Source organism: Pinus tabuliformis, chromosome 4_1, assembly GCF_031772625.1.
Source record: "Pinus tabuliformis cultivar Carrire ecotype Pingquan chromosome 4_1, CPIR1, whole genome shotgun sequence".
Classification (NCBI taxonomy): Eukaryota; Viridiplantae; Streptophyta; class Pinopsida; order Pinales; family Pinaceae; genus Pinus; species Pinus tabuliformis.
Window position 1 is genome coordinate 476,306,956 of NC_142303.1, and position 14,432 is coordinate 476,321,387.

Genomic DNA, 14,432 nt, shown 5'->3' on the forward strand with positions numbered 1-14,432 from the left:
ATATTTTAAAAACACAAATTAATTAAAAACATAATTTATTTTAAAATATATATTCTAAAATAAAATAAAAAAATCACATTCAACTACTTATCATCAATATGCCATTTTCCAATTTCCAATTACTTTTTGTTTTATTTTGTTTTGTTTTTCTTTTTTCTATATAGAATTTATTTTAAAATATATATTCTAAAATTTAAAAAATATTACATTTCACTACCTAAAATCACTATGTCATTTTTTAATTAATTTTTTTTTTTTTTCTAAATTGGTGAACAAAGATACAATCACTATGCCATTCTCGAAAAATACTTTAACCACGAAAACTTAACCAATTATACTAACCTCAAAACCATTATCTAATTTGCTGATTAATTACCTATTTGTAAATAAATTATATTATATAATATTATAAAATTACCACGCAAACATTTTTGTTTTGATAACTTAACCAATTATACTAACCTCAAAACCATTATCTAGTTTGGTGATTAATTACCTATTTGTAAATAAATTATCTTATATAATATTATAAAATTACCACAAACATTTTTGTGTTAATAAAATTCCATTGCGTTTTACTTATTTTTTAAAACCTTCATATAAATCTGAAATTTCATAAATCAAAGCATAAAATTCCAGAAAAATTCCCAATTGTTTTTTCCTAAAGATTAAATTTCTCCAGTAATTCCATTGGGTTTTACTTATTTTTTAAAACCTTCATATAAATCTGAAATTTCATAAATCAAAGCATAAAATTCCAGAAAAATTCCCAATTGTTTTTTCCTAAAGATTAAATTTCTCCTCTCGTAAAGTACTGAGTGTTTGGCTTGACGACATCGTCAAGCCATTGACGGTCGGATAGCCACTAATATAATAATAAGCGTGGCTTGTACCGCAGAGCAGTCACGCGTACCGTTTAAACATCGGCAACAAAATTTTATGCTGGATGTCGATATGCGCACCTTTTGTATCCAGAAATGCGACTCTGGGTCCTATATATTTTATATCGAATTCACATTCAATTGATCAGAGATAGATAGCACGCTTGCCTTTCCTCTGCATTTTTGCAGCAGGGCTGTAAGAGACAGTTATCTCTCCCCATCCAAGAGCAAGAAACAAAAGGAGGTCTGTAGAAGCTCAAATACTGAAGCAGTTACCAGCAACGACTTAAGCAGCGAGCTTTGCAGAAGTTTTAATAACAGAGCACTCAGATGGAGACTATAAGATATTTTTCGAATTTCTTTTTACTTTTTGTTGGGGGTATTTTGGACATTTCACTGTAAAGTGGATGCAATTACCACGGTTAGCTATGATGGTAGAGCTTTGCTGATCAATGGACAGCGCCGGGTTTTAATCTCTGGATCCATACATTACCCACGAAGCACGCCAGAGGTTTGTAATTTATTGGGTTTTGTTTTCATTATTATATATCTGTTATTGTTAAATGTATGCTGAAATTTGTTTTTGTGGTATTCAACCGATGTGGCCAGATCTTATTGCCAAGTCTAAGGATGAGGAATCTATGTTATTCCACTGGTTGGAGTCATTATTATCATTACATCAAAATTCGCAGGTTAGTAAATATACACATCCCTAGATTTTAGTACATGGGAAGCATTGGATTATCTTTCTAGCTAGATTTTAGCACATGGGAAGCATTGGATTATCCTTCTAGAGTACCATTAACGGGAACAAACAATTAAGGCTTATGTCTTTTGGAATGAGAAACGCCTAGTAATAAGCGTTTTAAATCTTTATAAAGTTTTTCATATCTGTAATGTATTTTCAGATGGAACTGTGAATTGTTGATGAATTTATAGTGGCTTTGGCTTATGATTTTATTGCAGTATAATTTTGAGGGAAGATTCGACTTGGTCAGATTTTTGAAGACAGTACAACAAGCCGGTCTTTATGCTCAGCTCAGAGTAGGACCTTATGCTTGTGCAGAGTAGAATTATGGGTAAGCATATATATATATATAATCAGTCAGGAATCCGAGTATTTTTTTTGCCAATGAAAAAATCATTATATTTAAAATGGAGAATATATATGTTATGTTCTGGTAAGACTGGACTGGAATGGCAGAGAGACCCTCAAAATTTGACTATATACCAACTGGGAATCGCCATAAAACAAGCAACTTTTGTCTGGCAGTGACATCACCCTGAAAGGAGAGGAAGAAAAAGAAAAACAAAACTGAACCTGCATTTTCTAATCCACACAATGCCTTAAACTTCTATTTCATCTTGTATTTTGTTATTGGTATTTAGATATATCCAATTTTCGATATAATATATTAAGTTTGAATAAGGAAATGCCTCACCGTACCGTTCCTGTTGTAAGTTTGTATTTAGAAGTCGGTCAAGTTTGATTCATTAGTGTTAGTTTTAATTTTATCTACTATTGTAAGGAGATTTTGTAGAATTTTGCAATGTAAACATGCTCTGTAAATACTCTCTGAATACTCACTGCTTTAAAGTTCCATTACATTTTCAATAAAACTATGTACTTGTTGAGGGGTTAACTTAATAAGCAAGTCATGTTTTATTGATCCTCTTAGCTAGAGTTCTTTTATCTTTTTTTTCTTATTTGTAGAAGGAGATTATTCCTCACTGCACTGTTTGAATGATTGTGACCTTGCAGAGGTTTCTCTCTTTGGTTGCATGCCATAGCAGGAATCGAGCTGAGAACAGACCAGGAACCATTTAAGGTGATTTTAGCTTGTATTTGGCTCGGTAATATATGCTGTACGTATATGCATATTTTATATTTAGATAATTTCATATGTATCAGCATCGAACTTTTCAGGGTTTCAGGGTATGTTTAGCAATATATGGAGAAAAAAAGCAACTTGTCAAGATTTTTAAATATAGATGAAAGAATTGGGGAAAAATGGTTTTGTTTCACTATTTTAAGTTTTGGAGTTTTTGTGAATTTGGCGAAATGATTTTTGGTTATCTCTTAATTTTGTGTTTTTTAAAATGGTTTTTGAATACATAAATGGATTCAGGGGCACTAGAATTGTGCAGAGTTCACAGCTCAAACTTGTGTTTCTAAAAAATCCCTAACTAATTTCCAGTAAATTTCACCTGTGAAATATAGCCAAAAAAACACTCCAAAACATAAAACCCTAAACTAAACTACTGCCGAAAAACAAAAAAAACAACCTGTCAAGATTTAGAAAAAATAATTTTTTTAAATGTTTAGTGTAAAACAAATTCTTATTTGATTTGTGGTGTGTAAAATTGGTTGTTTTTTTAATAAAAAAAATAACATTGTTTCAAGCTTAGTTAAAAGATAAAATAGTTGAACAAAGTGTTAGTTCGATGTTTAAGCTTTTGTTTACCTTTAAACGTCTCTGCTAATTTTAAAGGCTTTTGTCTATTTTTCTTAGTATGAGATGGAAACCTTTACAACAAAGATAGTGAAGATGATGAAACAGGAAAAGCTTTTTGCATGGCAAGGTGGACCTATTATGTTGACACATGTAAGTCCTTTTTGTTGTGATAGTTATTTACAACGTTTTGTGTATAGTAAAATGTGACTTTCTGATTTAATTTATGTGCATATAGAAAATGAATTATAAATGAATACCAACAAGCAGAACAATATTATGGAAAAAAGGGCAAGTCATATGTGAACTGGGTAGCAAACCTGGCATTATCATTAAATACAAGTATTCCATGGTTGATGTGTAAACAAACTGATGCTCCAGACCCAATTGTGAATATATTGTGTATAATAATAAAAATCTAACTTTCCACATAACCTTTCTATTTCCTTAGCAAGTTTCAATAATCTAATGCTATATGATGTAGGAATCAATTCTTATACTGATATATGAATCAATTCTTTTATAGATCAATACCTGCAACGATTTCTACTGTGACTATTTCCAACCTAATTCTCCAAAAAAGCCAAAGATGTGTACTGAGAACTGGGCTGGATGGTAATGATTTGTAACCACCATCGTAACCATTATAATGTGTAATCTTCTCCTTCACATACAATAATTGTAAGAGAGTAAAACATAGATGCAACAATGGAGAGATCCATGCTTTCAGGTAAGAGTTTCCTGCTTATATATTGACCCCGCACCAGGTTGAAAGGGCCTAAATCATTTTTTGTTCACGATTATTTAAATCCTCTGTTTTTGGTATTAATAATTTTTTCCTCTGTTTAATCGAATTGAAAAAGTCAGCTAAAATCTATTGCCAAGTAGAACTTGAGTATTCTAAGTACAACGCCTTCCTGTTCATCTTGCTTAAATACTGTTTTTGTTTTACAGGTTTCAGACATTCGGAAGGAGGACCCCTCATAGGCCTGCTGAGGATATTGCGTTTGCAGTAGCGCGATTTTTCCAGAGAGGAGGAACATTTCAGAACTATTACATGGTGGATTTCCGTCTTCTTTCATCATGAGATCGAGCTCATATGCATTTATAATTATGTCCCTAATCTGAACCAGTACTTTAATGCTTTTTATGTTGCAAGACCATGGAGGCACAAATTTTGGCCGGACAAGCGGAGGTCCATACATTACCACCAGTTACAACTATGATGCGCCTATTGACGAATATGGTATGCAAGGGTTGGTGATGCCAAATTTTGTTCTGCAATTAAAGTGTGTGGGGGTCTAGGTTCCCCCAAATCCCCCACCTTTTTATTTCTTTTACTTTTCTTGAAAAATCTGTCTCCCTGGGTTATAGAGCATCGCAAAAGAAGTTTGCTTCAATTATCCTTCCACAATCAGAAATTTCGGAACTTTTGTAAGTCCATATTTGTATTTTCTCCTTTTATTTAAGTCCATATTTGTATTTTCTCCTTTTATTTGAAACTATTTCGTACTCCGTAACCATTACAGGGAATATAAGACAGCCAAAGTGGGGGCATCTGAAAGAGTTGCACAAAGCTATAAAACAATGTGAACCTGCTCTAGTCTATGGAGACATGAGTACCATTTCATTGGGCAAAAACCTTGAGGTTTGTGTTCTTCAAATGAAGAAATTTTCTGTAGAATGTTTATAAAAATGATCAAAAATCCATTAAATACAAGTGTTTACTTCTTGCAAGGGAGTGCTGTTCTAAAATTTGTTGAGAGGGAAACGAATGACTGAACGCTAGGCATCCAACTTACGCTGAATATGCAGGCAACAGTATATTCTATAAATAGATCTGGCGTGTGTGCCGCCTTTCTTAGCAACGTAGACAGTAAGCAGGATGCATCCGTGCAATTCAATGGGGCATCTGACAATCTACCTGCTTGGTCTATCAGTGTCTTGCCCAAAACGTGGTTTATAACACTGCACAGGTTAGTGATATTTTCTATTTATTGTCATCACAATAGCTGAGGCGATGATGAAATTTAGTAGGATTATAAAGGATCTCTAACTAGACATGTCCATATGTTACAGATTAGTATACAGACTTCTCTAATGGGAATGGAGCGGGTCAGCATGGAGTCCCTTGATCCTGTTGCACTTGCAACATCATGTGGAAATACAGGGAAAAGATGTGTTAACTGGTCATGGCACAAAGAAGATGTTGGAATCTGGGGACAAGACAAATTCTCTGCCAAGGGCTTGTTAGAGCAGCTAAACAAGATAAAAGTGATTATCTGTGGTATACAATCAGGTATTTCAATTTACCCAGCACGATATGAACCTATTCTTAACTTCTGACAAATGACGGTTTATGAGCCTTCCTTCCGAATGCTTTGCCAATTAGGAAGGGGGTTCTAGTGCAAGTCCATGGATTCTGGTACTAATGTTTGCAATAATATCAGTTTCTAGTCTTGTGGGTTCTGTCTTGTTTATGGCTGCTATCTAGACATCTCTCTATGATGGGATTTGGTTTCCACATTAATCTCAACTCTAAATACTTTCAAGATATGATATGATTGTTACTTCTCAAATTTGCTAGGATTTTGATTTTGATTTTATCAACTCTGGTACTAACATTCTCAGCAATATCAGTTTAATGTCTTGTGAGATCTTTTTAACTTATTGATAGCTTCTTATTTCATCCAAACATATCCCTCTATAATGGGATTTCGTTCCACAATAGTAACTTAATAAGTACTCAACTCTAAGTTCTCTGAAGATATGCTACGACTTGTTACTTCTCAAATTTGTTAGGATTTTGATTCTGTAATTTATCAACACTGGTACTGACATTCCTAGCAGTCTCAGTTTCATTTCTTGTGGGCTCTCTCGCTTGTACTTGTTATCTACACATATTTCTATAAGTACTCTACTCTAAGTACTCTGAAGATATGATACCACCTCTCAACTTTGCTAGGACTCTGATTCTGTACTTTATCAATACAGTGTAAACATCGATGAAGATGATCTTCTAGAGAATGGAACCCAGTTTATCTTGCATGTGGATACTCGAGGACATACACTTCATGTGTTTGTCAATGAAAATTTAGCTGGTAAGTAAGATATTTAATATTTCTATATAAAAAGAAAGGGTCAAACACTAAGTCATACCATGACAAATTTCTGGACTCTGGAGCATTTGCCTCATTTCTGGTTATTGATTTAGTACACTAGGAAAGCTAACTTCTTAAATTTCTCTCTGAAGTGCATACTTTGATATAGAATTGGATTAATGGATATACGGAAACTCAGACTGGAGATTTTTCTAAATGGGAATTTACGTTCGAGAAGCCGATTACACTGCAAGCGGGAGAGAATCATATAGCTCTACTAAGCATGACAGATGGATTGCAGGTTCAATTCCATACCTGAGCGCTTGGAACATAGAAATATAGAAAGGATAATTTAATGTTTTCAAATAAACAGGGACTTGAAAATAAATCTGTTAACGAGGCTCTCTCAATTAACTGCTCTCGGTACGAAATAAAGAGCTGCTTTTTCTTTTGTGGCTGTGAATAGAACGTTGGACCTTTCTTTGATGTATGGCCGACAGGAATAGGTGGTGCTGTGAAGTTAGTGGGACTTAGAAACGGCTCAATGAATTTGAGCTTCCAGACCTGGTATTATCAGGTATTCACTGCCAAACTAGGCCATCCTATCCATTTGCTTTCTGCCACTTTCTCATCTGGTTTTCACAAAGCAATAATCCAACGGGGTTATAGCTAGGAATGATTGATCTTTGGTCGGTATTTTGATCAAGTTTTTTCCCTGCTTCATACTCAATCAAAATTCTCTTTCTAAGGCCCATCCATTTCCCTTTTCATCACAGATTGGCCTGAAGGGAGAATCCTTGCAACTATATTCAGAAACTGGATCCAAACAAGTGGAATGGATTTCAGGATTAGACCCTCCCAAACAACCTACTCTCATCTGGTACAAGGTAATCGGTGTATTTTGATTCATCGTCAGACATGGAATTTGTTTTTCATTTGGTGCTCTTTAACCTATAACTTATGTGGGGGAAGATCAAACAACTTCTGTAATACACAAGGGTTTACATCAGTCGAGGTTTGTACCTGGGCTGTAGGGATGGTGAGGTCATCCCAACGACTAAACCTACACTAGCATATATAGATCTCTGCTCCAGTTGTTATAATGACAGTCAGAGCTTTGCTGATCATATTATTGAGGGCTGATCATATTATTGAGGGCTAATCATATTATTAACGGGATCTGTCCTAGTTACAATGACAGAGCTTTGCTGATCATATTATTGATGGGTTCATGTAGACTGAGTTTAAAGCACCTAAAGGTACCAATTCAGTGGCTTTGGACCTAAGCACCATGAGCAAAGGGCAAGCATGGGTAAATGGAATCATATTGGGCGCTATTTTGTAACATTGAAGGTTCCCACAGATGGGTGTTCTGACGTATGCGATTATAGAGGGAAATATATATATATGTATATCTATATATATATATATATTTTATTTTTTAATCACATGGTGATATATATATATATATATATATATATCACCATGTGATTAAAAAATATATATATATTTTAATCACATGGTGATATATATATATATATATATATATATATATATATATATATTTTAATCACATGGTGAATCGGTAACTGTCAGTCCTAATCTATGGGAGACCCAGGATCAATCTTCATAGCTGCCTCTATAACACCAGGAGTATATCCAACCACCTGCAAGTCGGGTATACTAAGATCCTATGATTTTAGCAAAAACAGACTCACGTGCCGCCAAGACTGGATTGGGGAATCCGCCCCTTTAACTTCCACCACAGCAGGTCAGTGTCCTCAATGAGATTTTAACGATTACAGAGGGAAATTTTACTCATCCAAATGCACACTAACTGTGGACAATCCACTCAAAAATGGTAATTAGTGGTTAGCAAACTCAATATAAATATTTACTTCGATGCCAGTGTTGTATGTGATTTTTTGTTTCTCAGTTGATATCAAACATGATAACCCCCTCATTCAGGTACCATGTTCCTCGTTCATGGCTACACCCAACAAAGAACGCATTAATTTTGCTCGAGGAAGTAGGCGGGGATCCTTCTGGAATTTCATTGAGAACAAGATATGTTGACACTGTTTGCGCGAAAATGTCTCAAGGTTATCCTACCCTAAACAAATTGACATTGCCAGTGCTTCAGCTCCGATGTTCTTCAAGGCAACGCTTATCGTCCATAAGCTTTGCAAGCTTCAGAACCCCAAGTGGGTTATGTGGAAATTTCATCAAAGGCTCTTGCCATGCAGCGAATTCAGCTTCCATTGTAGAGAAGGTATGCGTTTAGTCGAGATTTTGATTGAGGAAGATACCTTGAGGTCTGCTAACATAAATATTTTTTGCGCAAGCATGCCTTGGAAAGAAGACATGTTCCATCTCTGTTTCGGAGGATGTGTTCGGAAGCCCATGTGCTAACAGTGTGAAGTCTTTGGCAGTTGAGGCGGTTTGCAGATATGGATCAACACGAATCCAATATATGAAAAAAAAAAAAAAAAAAAAAAAAAAACATACCAGCTAACATTGGTTATCCAAAAGCCCTACACTAACTGTGAAAGTCTGCAATCTCAAATATGAAAAATATTGTTGATTGAAATATGGAGTCATACTGCCTTTCTTGGATCTGTGATTGAATTCAGTGCCATTACAACAAATTATTAAGAATCTCTATGCCAATATTTCTTTAAATGTTGGAGCCAACAGTGCACAACAACAGCAAAAAATAAACCGTACACAAAAGACACAGAGGTTTAACGTGGTTCACCCAACCATTCTGGGCTACGTCCACCAAACATAGGCATCGACAAACTTTATTATCAAAAATAGGAGATTACAAAATAATCAGTTTCCTCTCAAACTTTCACACCCACCAATCCGTATGGACACCTGTTTTATAGCTAAGAGAATCTAACTGCCTCATAAATCCTCTTACAACAAATATAGGCTACATTAACTCTCTCCCAACAAAATAGAGCTAATATAGCAACACAATCTGATTGTTGTCACATACTGAGATTTTTTCCTATTTTACTAAAACCGGAAATCTCAACAATCTCCACCTTGACAACAATTAGCCTGATGCCATGTTTCTTTATTATTTATTTATTTTTGCAAGCCAAGAGAAGCCAAACACCAACGCAGGTTCTCTAACAAAACTGGTTTTGTGAACATGTCTGCACAATTTTCCTTTGTATGCACCTTTTCAAGAGAGACTCCCCTTTCAGTGATAACCTGTCTTACAAAATGGTACTTAATTGGAATATGCTTTAATTTACTATGATAGGCCGGATTCTTAGCCAAATGTATTGCACTTTGACTATCACAAAGTAACTTGATGTTGTCCTGTAACCTACCAAACTCACCAAGCAAACCTTTCAACCAAACCGATTCTTTGCAAGCATGAGAAGCAGCAATGTATTCTGCTTCAGTAGTGGATAAAGAAACAATGTTTTGTAGTTTTGACATCCAGCTAATAGCTCCACCTGCAAGAGTAAAGACATACCCTGAAGTTGACCTTCTCTTATCCAAATCACCTGCAAAATCAGAATCAACATACCCGCAAACAAATTCACTACTCTTATTGTAAGTGATACAATAACTACTTGTGCCTCTCAAATACCGAAGCACCCATTTCACTGCTGACCAGTGTTCTTTACCCGGATTTGCCATATACCTACTGACAACCCCAACTGCATGTGAAATATCTGGTCGAGTACAAACCATCGCATACATCAAACATCCTACTACATTGGCATATGGAATTCGAGACATATATTCCTTTTCTTCATTTGTATTAGGACATAAACTGGAAGAAAGCTTAAAATGTGAAGCTAAAGGGACTGACACAGTGTTCACATTGTTCATACCAAACCTCAAAAGTATTTTCTCAATATACTTCTGTTGTGATAGCCACATCTTACCATTGCTCCTGTCTCTGAAAATCTCCATGCCAAAAATCTGTCTTGTTACTCCTAGATCTTTCATATCAAATGTCCTTGCCATCTGAGTCTTTAACCTGTTGATTTCTTCAATGCTTTTTCTTGCTAAAAGCATATCGTCAACATACAACACTAAGATAATGAACATGCCATTACTTAACTGCTTAAAATAAACACAATGATCATATTCACTTCTTATATATTTTTGACTCAACATGAAAGAATCAAATTTCTTGTACCACTGTCGAGGCGATTGCTTCAGACCATACAATGACTTCTTGAGCCTGCAGACAAATTTCTTATTGCGATGTTGAACAAACCCTTCCGATTGTTCCATATAAATTTCCTCATCTAAATCTCCATGTAAAAAAGCAGTCTTAACATCTAGTTGATGTAATTCTAAATCAAGCAAAGCAACTAATGCTAACACAATGCAAATTGAAACTATTTTAACAACTGGTGAAAATATCTTATGAAAGTCAATGCCTGCTTTCTGAGAAAACCCTTTTGCAACCAACCTTGCTTTGTATCTGTCCTCCGAATCATTCACACCCCATTTTACCTTGAAAACCCATTTACATCCCACAGTTTTCCTGCCTTTGGGAAGTTCAACTAGATCCCATGTGCCATTCTTACCTAAGGCCATCATTTCGTCCTTCATCGCTGCTTTCCATTTGTCACTTTTCAAACCTTCTATAGCTTCTTGATAACACAAAGGTTCATCATCGTTAGCGGTCAAAGCAACTGAAGTAACATAATCATCATACCTTCCAAGAGGGCTTTTGATTCTTGTAGACCTCCTTAAGGATGTTTCTGGTGCTTCCACAATTAGCTGACTAACATCTGTAGGAACTTCTTCATGATCACCATCTGAGACCTGTTCATGACCTACATCTAAACCCTGTTCATAATCTGATTCTGAAACATGTTCATGACTAGAATCTGAACTATGGTCATCATGACTATCATTAGAAGTGATGTCAAACTGAATGTGCTGAAAATCAGATACATCATCATGTTTCAATTTATTATCTACATCTAACTGTACAAGAGAGGATTCATCAAACTTTACATCTCTGTTGATGATGATTTTGCGGGTAGTAGGATCCCACAATCTAAATCCCTTTGTTCCATCACCATACCCAACAAAGATATACCTTTTTGATTTTGGATCTAATTTAGTTCGCTGATGTTTAGGCACTAGAGCATATGCATCACAACCAAACACTCTGAGTTTAGAATAATCACAAGGGTGACCTTTCCATACCTCTTGAGGAATCTTGCAACCTATCGCTATCGATGGTGACCGATTTATCACATAACAAGCTGTAGCCACCGCTTCTATCCACAACTCCTTCTGCAAACCAACGTTACTCAGCATACTCCTTGCTCTCTCCAAAAAAGTCCTATTCATGCGTTCAGCAACTCCATTTTGCTGAGGAGTATAAATAGTAGTTTTATGTCTCTCGATCCCTGCATCCTTGCAATATTTGTCAAACTCCTTGGAGGTAAACTCACCACCATTGTCAGTTCTTAAACATTTTATAGTTCTACCAGTGAGGTTTTCTACCAATGCTCTAAACTGCTTGAAAACTGTAAAAACATCAGACTTCCTTTTCAACATGTAGACCCACACTTTCCTAGAAAAGTCATCAATAAACGATACAAAATATGACGAGCCACCAAACGAGGTTTTAGGTGCTGGACCCCAAACATCTGAATGGATATAATCAAGTATTTCTTTACTAGTATGTTTGCCTGTTTTAAACTTTTACTTACTTTGTTTGCCAAACAGACAATGTTTACAGAAATCTAACTTTCCAGGCCTTAGATTAGGAAGTAACTTGCGATCAGCCAAAATTTTTAACCCTCTTTCGCTCATATGGCCCAACCTTTGATGCCATAGGCGAATGGAACTACTGTCATGTTCAGACACCGTAGACACATGAACTGACCCTGTTCTTCCTTCTAACTGAAACAGATTTCCTACTTTCTTAGCTTTCATTACTAGTAAAATACCTTTGTAAATTTTCAGTACTCCACCTTGAATTACGGTTTTATATCCATTTGTGTCAAGTGCCCCCAGTGAAATTAGATTTTTCCTTAAATATGGTACATGTCATACATCAGTTAAAATTTTGGTTGTCCCGTTAAACATTTGCAGCTGTATACTCCCTATTCCCACAATATTTGATGTGACATCATTACCCATGTACACGACTCATCATTAACTGATCTATACGTCTTAAACCATTCTTTATGAATACACATGTGGTTTGATGCTCCGGAATCTAACAACCAATGTTGATCATGATTTGACAAATTAACTGATAAGACTTCGTCGCTCATACCTGAACCAGATGTCGAACCTGTATCGGTCGTGTTTGCTTCCTTTTTCTCTGTCGATGAAGCTTCTTTAGAAGTTTGTTGTCGCTTCCAGCAATCCTTCTTCAAGTGCCTTGATTTGCCGCAGAACCAGCACTTTACTTTACTCTTCTTTCCTTTTGACTTTGAACGCGAATCGCTGTGCTTACCAGAGCGTCTTTCACTAGAACGACTTCTAGCCATCATTGCCTCTGATGTAGAGGTGTCAGCATTTGACCGCTTCCTAGTCTCCTCGGACAACAAAGCTCCGACGACATCATCAAATTCAATGGTTTCGGATGAACTAAGACTTATAGAAGTAACAAAATGATCCCATGACTCGGGCAACGAGCACAATAAAGTTATGGCTTTATCCTCGGATTCAAATTTTACTTCTATGCTTTCTAATTGCACCAGTAGAGTATTAAAAACATTCAAATGATCAGTAATCGAAGTACCTTCCTTCATTCGCAGACTGTATAGCTGCCGCTTCAGGAGAATCCGATTTGTCAAGGATTTTGTCATGTACAGCTTCTCCAGCTTCGTCCACAAACCAGCAGCAGTTTTCTCTGACACGATGTTAAACAAAACATCATCAGCCAAACACAGTCGAATACCGCTCAAGGCTCTTCCATCCAATTCATTCCATTCATCATCTGTCACGGGGTAAGGCAGTTTGGATCTTCCCGACAGCGCCTTTGCCACGCCTTGTTGTACCAGGAGATCATGCATCTTTACCTTCCAGATCTCAAAGTTGTTTTTGCCATTAAACTTCTCGATTTCAAATCGGGCACTCTGAGTTTTCACCATCTCGTTTAAAAACAAACAATCTCCAATTCCAACTTTTAAATAAAAAAAAGTTAATATATGGAAAAACGCCTATGCCTTATTTTACATTGCCTTTACATTAAAAAACCCCTTTGTTGTTTGAATTTCAGATTACAATTAAAAAATAGTGTAAATGGATCTGGCGCGCAGAAAATCAACAAATGGGCTTGGCGCTTGCTGAACACCAAAAGATCCGCGCCAACTAAAAAACGGTGTAAGTGTGAAAAATTGGCGCGCATATACCTATAAATTCCGCGCCCATTCGGCTCTTAGCGCTCTGGCGCGCTTATGCATATCGGTCCAGCGCCAACGCCAATGCTTGGCGCACCTGTTCAGTGCTTACCCGTGCCAATTGCCAAAACTTAAAAAAAAAAATTGTAATACTCCACCTGCACACGTATGTACCTGCTCCAACTCGCGCTGAGGCTGTTTGATCACTGTGAATAGCAATCATACGCACAACAAATCAATACGAGGTCTGCGCAACACCATTTGTTTCACGGCGAATTAATATCGATGCCCTTGCACACAAACTTCCATTATGGCAATCGATTCACATAAAACTCAGACTTAGTTTAAATGTTGATTGCCGCAAAATTAACATTCTTCCACACAATTTCAACAACGCTCCTCTGCGCTATGAATCGACCATCCACTGGATTAAATCCCTGCGTCTGGCTTTCGTAGCAATCATACGCACTTTCTCTATGCGCTGGCCTTCATAGCAATCATACGCACAATGGCTATGTCTTAGCGCTGGCCTTCATAGCAATCATACGCACAATCTATGCGCAGGTCCCCCTCTGCATGCAACGCTGCATTCAACGTTGCACGCTGATTGATGGCAGTGGCCACGCCTGTTGTAACGTTGCC

At 36.4% G+C, this 14,432-nt stretch overlaps 1 pseudogene; it reads left to right on the forward strand.

Annotated features, from left to right (window-relative positions):
• The first annotated feature begins 946 nt into the window (after positions 1–946).
• LOC149176546 (beta-galactosidase 8-like) lies at positions 947–8,950 on the forward strand (annotated as a pseudogene).
• The last annotated feature ends 5,482 nt before the right edge of the window (positions 8,951–14,432 follow it).